This window comes from Lemur catta, chromosome 16 (genome assembly GCF_020740605.2).
Source record: "Lemur catta isolate mLemCat1 chromosome 16, mLemCat1.pri, whole genome shotgun sequence".
NCBI classification, from domain to species: domain Eukaryota; kingdom Metazoa; phylum Chordata; class Mammalia; order Primates; family Lemuridae; genus Lemur; species Lemur catta.
Genome location: NC_059143.1, coordinates 15881646 through 15889295, shown reverse-complemented (window position 1 = coordinate 15889295; position 7650 = coordinate 15881646). Strand labels below are relative to the sequence as shown.

Below are 7650 nucleotides of genomic sequence, written 5' to 3'. Positions count from 1 at the left end.
ACCATGGGGGTCTTAAGATGTCAAAAGTATAAGTAGCATTGGAAAACTAAGCATATAAAAGAAAAAATCTCTTTTCTTTAAATGATTCAGCATTGTGGAGTGATTTAAAATATTAGTGGCACAAAATTGTTCTAAAAATAGTTCTTTATTTATATCACTGGCCATTCAGTTGGATAGTCTTTGGTATGTTAGGACTTTTTATGCTGTTGTTAATTGCTTTAAATGGCATAATCAAATGGTCCAGCCATGCAGAGATTCAAATTGTTGTCAAGGCAAGCAACACAATAATAATTTTTTATTAAATTATATCTTCATATGATTGTATTTGTTGTAGTCTTTTAGCCTACTAAAAGAGAAAATAGTAGGAAGAAGTAGAGACAACATTGGCTAAATAATTGTTTTTTGAAATTATTAATATCAATAAGAATGCTTCTGATTTCTGAAAACCAAGCAGTAGCTATGGATCATGGTCAATGGATAACAAACTTCATATGTAGTAGAAATAGTTTATTTATTATAGTTAGGCAAATGAAGGCTATAGTTAGGCTTAATGGGAGCCATACTGCAATTTTAATTATTTGAAAGTACAGGCACAATTTATACAAATGTTTCTGGTCCCAAGTAAGATGGAGCAAACACACCTTGTCTCTCCCACTGAATACAGCTATAAAACCTGGACAGAATGCATGGAGCACTATTAGAGGACCCTGAAAGGTAAATAGTAGTAGGCAGATAGCAGAAGAGAAGAATTTAAGGTACCACAGAAAACGTGATGAGATTACTATTTCTTGTCCTCTGGTAACCCCCAGCGAGAACTTAAGGCAGCCCCAAACCAAAAATGGAGAATTGACATGGACACAGAGAGCTCCAGGAGCAGACCTCTTGCTCTTCTAGGAAAGAGATCAGCTAACACTCAGAGAAAGAGTTGGAAATCCCCCTTTCTTTCTCTTTCTTTCCCCCTCCCCTCCCTCTCCTCTCCCACATCTTTTCCCCTCCCCCCTTTTCTTCTTCTTTAAATCTCTACTCCTTTCTCTTATGCCTTAGTCTTTAGGCAGTCATGCTGCAATAGGGGAAGTGGCAGCAAGAGTAGCAGCTGCTGAGTTCCTCAGCACTTAAAACTGAGGGAGGAGAACATTCTTCTTTGATTGGAGGAGGTGTGTCTCAAAAGGGTGGAGTGAACCCCTGTTGCTCTCCCACTCCTTCAATATCTTGCTGCTTGGCTCCAGAGAGGGGCCAGTAGGAAATATGGAGGAGAGAAGTCCAGCTTTCAGATTAGGAAATTGAAAATAATCTAATAATCAGTACCAGGAGAGATTATGGAGAGAGGGGGAGCTAGGGAAGAAAACCCATAAAGTTGTCTGTGAACTTCTGGGCTCATCTTTGATTTGTGCATGCACGGATGTGATCCTAAATAGCATGCCAAAAACATTCAGAACTGAACTAAGGCATAGACCACAGCCCAGATCCCAGACTGGTCATTGGGTGGTGCACACATGAACAGCACAGAACACCAGGAAAATCTCAATATGCATAAGAATCAACAGATGCCAATGTTAATGTGTCACAGATGTTGGAATTGTCTGACAAAATATGCTCAAATAATGAAAAGAGTGAAAGTCTTAAAGAAATGGGTAATATAAAGAAGAACCAAATGAAAACTTAGAACTAGAAAATACAGTAACTAAAATTTAAAAAACCTTACAGAATGGGCTTAATAGCAGATGGAGATGAGAGAAGGAAGAGTCAGTGAATGTGAAGATAGATTAATAGAAATTATCTAATCTGAAAAAGACAGAAAAGACTTAAAAAATGAACAGAGGTGTATGGGATAATATTCAAAGGTCTAGCAATCATGTGATTAGAGTTTCAGAATGAGAGGAGAAAGAACATAGGGAAGAAACATCATTTCAATAAATAATGGTTGAAAACTTCTTAAATGTGATGAAAGACGTAAACCTACAGATTCAGGAAATCCAGTGAATCCTAAATGAGACAAACCCAAAGAAATCCATGCCCAGACATATCACTATTAAACTGCTAAAAGCTAAAGACAAAACAATTTGAAAGCAGCAAGAGAAAAATGATGTCATATTCAAATGCCTACAGTTTTCTCATCAGAAACTGTTCCTGCAAAAGATAGTGGAACAGCATTTTTAAGTGCTGAAAGAAAAGAATTGTCAACTCTGAATTTTATATCCAGTGAAAATATTTTTCCGGAATGAAGGTTAAATAAAGACATTCTGCTCTTGCGCTCTGCTGAGCGGGTTGCAGATAAGACTGCCCGCCTGGGGAAAGTCTGCCCTGCCTCCCACTTTCTGCTTGTTAGTGTGGAGCTCAGAGCTTCTAGCTTGCCAGCATTGTCTGTGGTACTGCCCAATAGCTCGCAGGCCAGCTGGCCCTGGGGGGTCAATCAGTTAGGCAACAAGTACATCCAGCAGACCAACCCCATCATCCTGGAGCACACCGTCAACCTGTACCCTCTTACCAATTGTACTTTTGGTGTAAAAGAGCCCCTCTATGAGAAGGACGCTCTCTGTTGCAGCCAGATTTCAGTGCATGAGGGAGGAATTTGATAAAATTGGAATGAGGAGGACTGTAGAAGGAGTTCTGATAGTACATGAGCACCAGCTACCTCATGTGTTACTGCAATAGCTGGAAACAACTTTCTTTGCATTACCTGGTGGTGAATTTAACCCAGGAGAAGATGAAGTTGAAAGATTAAAATGCTTAATGACATAGATACTGGGTTGTCAAGATGGAGTTCTGCAAGACTGGGTCACTGCTGACTGTGTTGGTAACTGGTGTAGAACAAATTTTGAACCTTCTCAATATCCATATATTCCTGCACATACTACAAAGCCTATGGAACATAAGAAGTTGTTTCTGGTTCAGCTTCAAGAGAAAGCCTTGTTTGCAGTACCTAAAAATTACAAGTTGGTAGCTTCACCATTGTCTGATTTGTATGACAATGCTCCAGATTATGGACCCATCATTTCTAGTCTCCCTCAACTGTTGAGCAGGTTCCATTTTATATACAACTGAATTCCTATGCAATGGAGAAGTAAAAGAAGCCCTCTCTGTGAGCACAGCTATACACAGTGTAGAGGAATAGATGTGCTAAAAAACATTTTTGGTTTTATCTCTTTCCTGATCCCTAAATTTGTTGTCTACTTTCTATTGTTTGAAGAGTAACGTTAACATGAAGACCTAGATAGTGATGTTCTAGTGATAATGTGATAATATTTATTTACTTTTGTTCTACTCATACTTTTTTGTACAACATTAAAGAAAATGGACTTCTTTGTATTTTTTTCTAAATTTCTCATTAAACTTCTAAAATTCTTTAAAAAAAAAGACATTCAAAAATGAATGAAAACTAATAGAATTCATTGTCAACAATCCTGATCTAAATGAATTACTAAATGAAATTCTTCAGACAGAAAGGAAATGATACCAGAAGGAAATTTGAAGCATCAGGAATGAAGGAAGAGTAGTATAAGTGGCACATATCTCTGTAAGTGTAATAGACTATTCTTTTAAGTTCTCAAAAGTATATTTGACATTTGAAAGCAAAAGCTATAACATTATCTGATGCATTTTCAATGTATTATATGTATGTAGTGTATAAGACAACTACAACACAAAGGATGGAGGGTAAATGGATTTATATTGTGGAAAAATTTCTACATTGCATTTCAAGTGGCACAATATTGATTCTAAGTATACTGAGAAAATTTAAGTATATGTGTATATTGTAACAAACCTCCCTGCCACACACACATTCTCACACACATGCATTATACAAAGTGAAATAATAAAAAATGAAAACAAATTAAAATACAGTACTGAAAAATGCTCAAATAACCCAAAAGAAGGAAAGAAAGGGTAACAGAGGAAGGAAAAACATAGGGACAGTGAGTAAACAATAAAATGGAAGGCCTAAATCCAAACAATCAATAATAACATTAAATGTAAATGGTCTAACCAATTAAAAGACAGAGATAATCAGAATAGGTAAAAAGACATCACCTATGTGCTATCTACAAGAAACCTACTTCAAGTATAAAGATGTAGAAAGGCTAAATGTAAAACAATGGAAAAAGACATACCATGTAAACACCAAGATAGACTTCAGGGCAAAGAAAATCACCCGGGATAAAATGAGACATTATATAATGATACCAGAGGCAATTCACCAAGAAGACATAAAAATCCTAAATGTGTATGGACCTAACAACAGACTTTCAAAATACATGTAGCAAAATGGACAAAGTTAAAAGAAATAAATTCTCACGATAGATATAATTATAAAATTTATATGGGAAGACAAAAAACCCTAGCATAGCCAAAACAATTTTGAAAAAAAAAGGATAAAGTTGGAGAACTTATGTTATCTGATGTTAAGATTTACTACAAAGTTACAGTAACCAATATGGTGTGGTGTTGGTGAAGGAATAGACATGTAGATTAGTATTACTGAATAGAGTACAGAAATTGGCCCACTCAAATATGGCAATTGATTTTTGATGAAATTGCAAAGGTGATTCCATGGAGAAAGATTGTTTTTTTTCAACAAAGTATGTTGGAACAATAGGATATAGATGAGCAAAAAAAAAAAAAAAATTAACCTCCACCTAAACCTCATACCTTATATAAAAATAAATCATAACTCTAAGTGTAAAATATAAAACCATAAAACTTTTAGATGAAAACATAGGAAGGAATATTCATGACCTAGGGTAGGCAAACAGTTCTTAGATGTAACACTGAAATCATGATTCATAAAATAAACAATTGATAAATTGGATTTCAAAATTCAAAATTTTTGCTCTGCAAAAGACATTGTTAAGCTATGAAACAATAAGATCTTAACACTATTTAAAGTTTGCTGATCATTTTATATAGGCACACATTTCTTTTTTCCTTTTTTTGCTAATGGGTTACTTTAGTTCTGTGACCCCAGGAGCCATCTTTACTCATCTCCTGGGTATCCATCTTTGGTGTTTTCTTGGCACTAAGTAGACCCCCAGGGTTTCTCTCTCACTAGGCCTGCCTTGGGCCAGCCACAAAAAACACGTTACTTTGATCCACAGTTGGTAAGAGTGCAGCTAATTCACTTTTTTCATTTGAGCACCTCAGTCCCTCTATCCTAAATAGTGGTCTAATAACTAGAATCAGACTACCATTAACTGGTTATCTGATATCTAGAAATTGAGAATAAAATTTTGTTTTTGTCATGTATATAATGTATTTGTGGATTATCTGTAGCAAATGCTGACTGCGGGTTTGATATACCCTAGCTTGCATATGCCTTGCTTCCTATAGGTGTGTTCCAAATAAGGAAAATAGGTCTTAAAATTAATCTAAGCAAAATGTAGGAAGATGGTGCTATTGCTGCATCAATCCTTACTGAAAAATTTCAAATAAATTCACAGTTTTTTCTTCTCTACTGTTATAGATTATCCCTGTAAATATTTTCTTCTTTACATAGACAATTGAGTTAATATATTGAATTAATGTGATAACTAAGAGAACTTAATTTTGATTTTAGATTTTTTTCTTACCTAGAATAAATACCCTTTGGGCATCCATTTTATCATGAAAACACTTCCAAAGCTTAAAAGTTACTTTTTGTCTCCCCTGCTTAAAATGATTTTATGGCAATTAATGAATAGATAATTAACTCTATGCTGTGCCACAAAAACTGGCTAATGTGTTAAAAAAAAAAAGTCAGTTAAACCAATTGTTTTAGCATTACATAGCTTGAGATTGATCAATTAATGAATAGATGAAACCGAGATTTAATGATACATATGAATGATTTTAAGTTTCTGGGTGTTAGTGGTAATTTAGAATGTTTTATTCTATTAAAATTAGTCCTTTCTCATCTCTTTTCCATATTGTTAGAATGGGTATTTAGCTGATCTTGACTGCTCCAACCACCCTCTTTGAAACTATCCTCCATAATGCCGTTCAGTGATCTTTAAAATTTGATCCTACTGTTCTCCTGCTTAAAGGTCCACCAGTGGTTCCCTATTACCTATGAAATGGAGTTCATGTTCTTGAGCTGGCCTATAGGACTTCAAAAGCTAGTCCCAATCTGCTTTATCAGTTTTATTTTCTTTAACATCTTTGCCTCACACTCTATAGGTGTTCTTACCTTTCTCTGAATATGGAATATTCTTTCAGGTCTTCATATTTTGCACATCCTGTTCAATTAACGTGTAGTACCCATTCCCTGCCCCATTGCCCCTCTCTCCGACTCATGGTGAATTCCTTCTCAAATCTTTACATTCCAATTCAGATGTCACCTTTGTGAAATGAGCCCTCTGATGCCCCTCCCCTGCCACGTGGTCATTATAGTACTTTTTACGTACTTGTGGCAAGGTAGTGCAAGTATTTGTTTACTTATCTATTTTGTCCAATAGCATGTGAGCTCCTTGAAGAAAGGGTCTGTTTATTTCCACATTTGAATCCTGGCCAAGTGCCTGACATAATACCCAGGCAATGTTTGTGGAATGAATGATTTATTGACTAAAAGAATCAATGCACTTTTAGTGGTTTATCACTTACTCATAAAGTGAGCACCTACCCTGCCTGAGAGAATCTGGCACGTTTATAATGTCAAAAATTTCCCTTCATAATGAAGTAAGTGCCCGAAAGAAATTGTGAAACTCTTGTGGGTCAGCTTGTGCCCTTCCTGTTCATGGACTCAGGCCAGGGCATCAGAAGAAAGGTATGACTGCAATTATTAAGCATTCCTCTTAGAATTCCTAGGCATGATTGAGTGTTTGACATATGTAAAATTAAATTTGGCTTAAAGCTCAAGGAATTCAAGCCCCTAAAATATTTTAGAATTTTCTCTCTATAAGTGGCCTAATAAGCTCTGGTATTTTCATATCATAAAAAGTACCCGTTTTTTTGAGACAGATTCTCACTCTCTCACCCTGAATACAGTGCAGTGGCATCATCATAGCTCACTGCAACCTGAAACTCCTGGGCTCAAGCGATTCTCATGCCTTAGCCTCCTGAGTAGCTGGGACTACAGGCATGAGCCACGACGCCTGGGTAATTTTTCTATTTTTAGTAGAGATGGGGTGTTGCTCTTGTTCAGGCTGGTCTTGAACTCCTGACCTCAAGCAATCCTCCCACCTTGGCCTCCCAGAGTGTTAGTATTACAGGCACGAGCCACTGTGTCTGGCCATAAAAGTACCTTTTAGGGTACTTTTAGGGTATAGGGCTTTGCTTAAAGTAGGTGCTCAATAAATACTTATTGAATGAATTGATTTTTTCCCTGTCTTGCAAAATTATAATGGCAATGGCATCTATGCATATGTTACCCTGTAGATCTGTATATGAACATGATCTTGCAATTCTTAGAGTCATAGAATATCAAACCTAGGGTCTCTGAGTTCATCTTGTTGAACATCCCCAAGTTAAAGATGAAGATACTGAGGTCTAGAGAGATTAGTTCTTGCTTGAGCTGAACTGTGTGAAATTGCTGTTTTTGTAAGTCAAAAATGGTCCAAAATTTTTAATTTGATTTGTTGCAACCAAAAGAAAGTCAAAGTGTACATTGCATATCAGGATACAAGACTCTCCCTGAGGGTGATGAGAACAAAAAAATTAATGTCTAAATTTAAAATTAAA

General features: G+C 36.1%; 1 pseudogene; it reads left to right on the top strand.

Moving 5' to 3' along the window:
- The first annotated feature begins 682 nt into the window (after nt 1-682).
- LOC123621708 lies at nt 683-3104 on the top strand (annotated as a pseudogene).
- The last annotated feature ends 4546 nt before the right edge of the window (nt 3105-7650 follow it).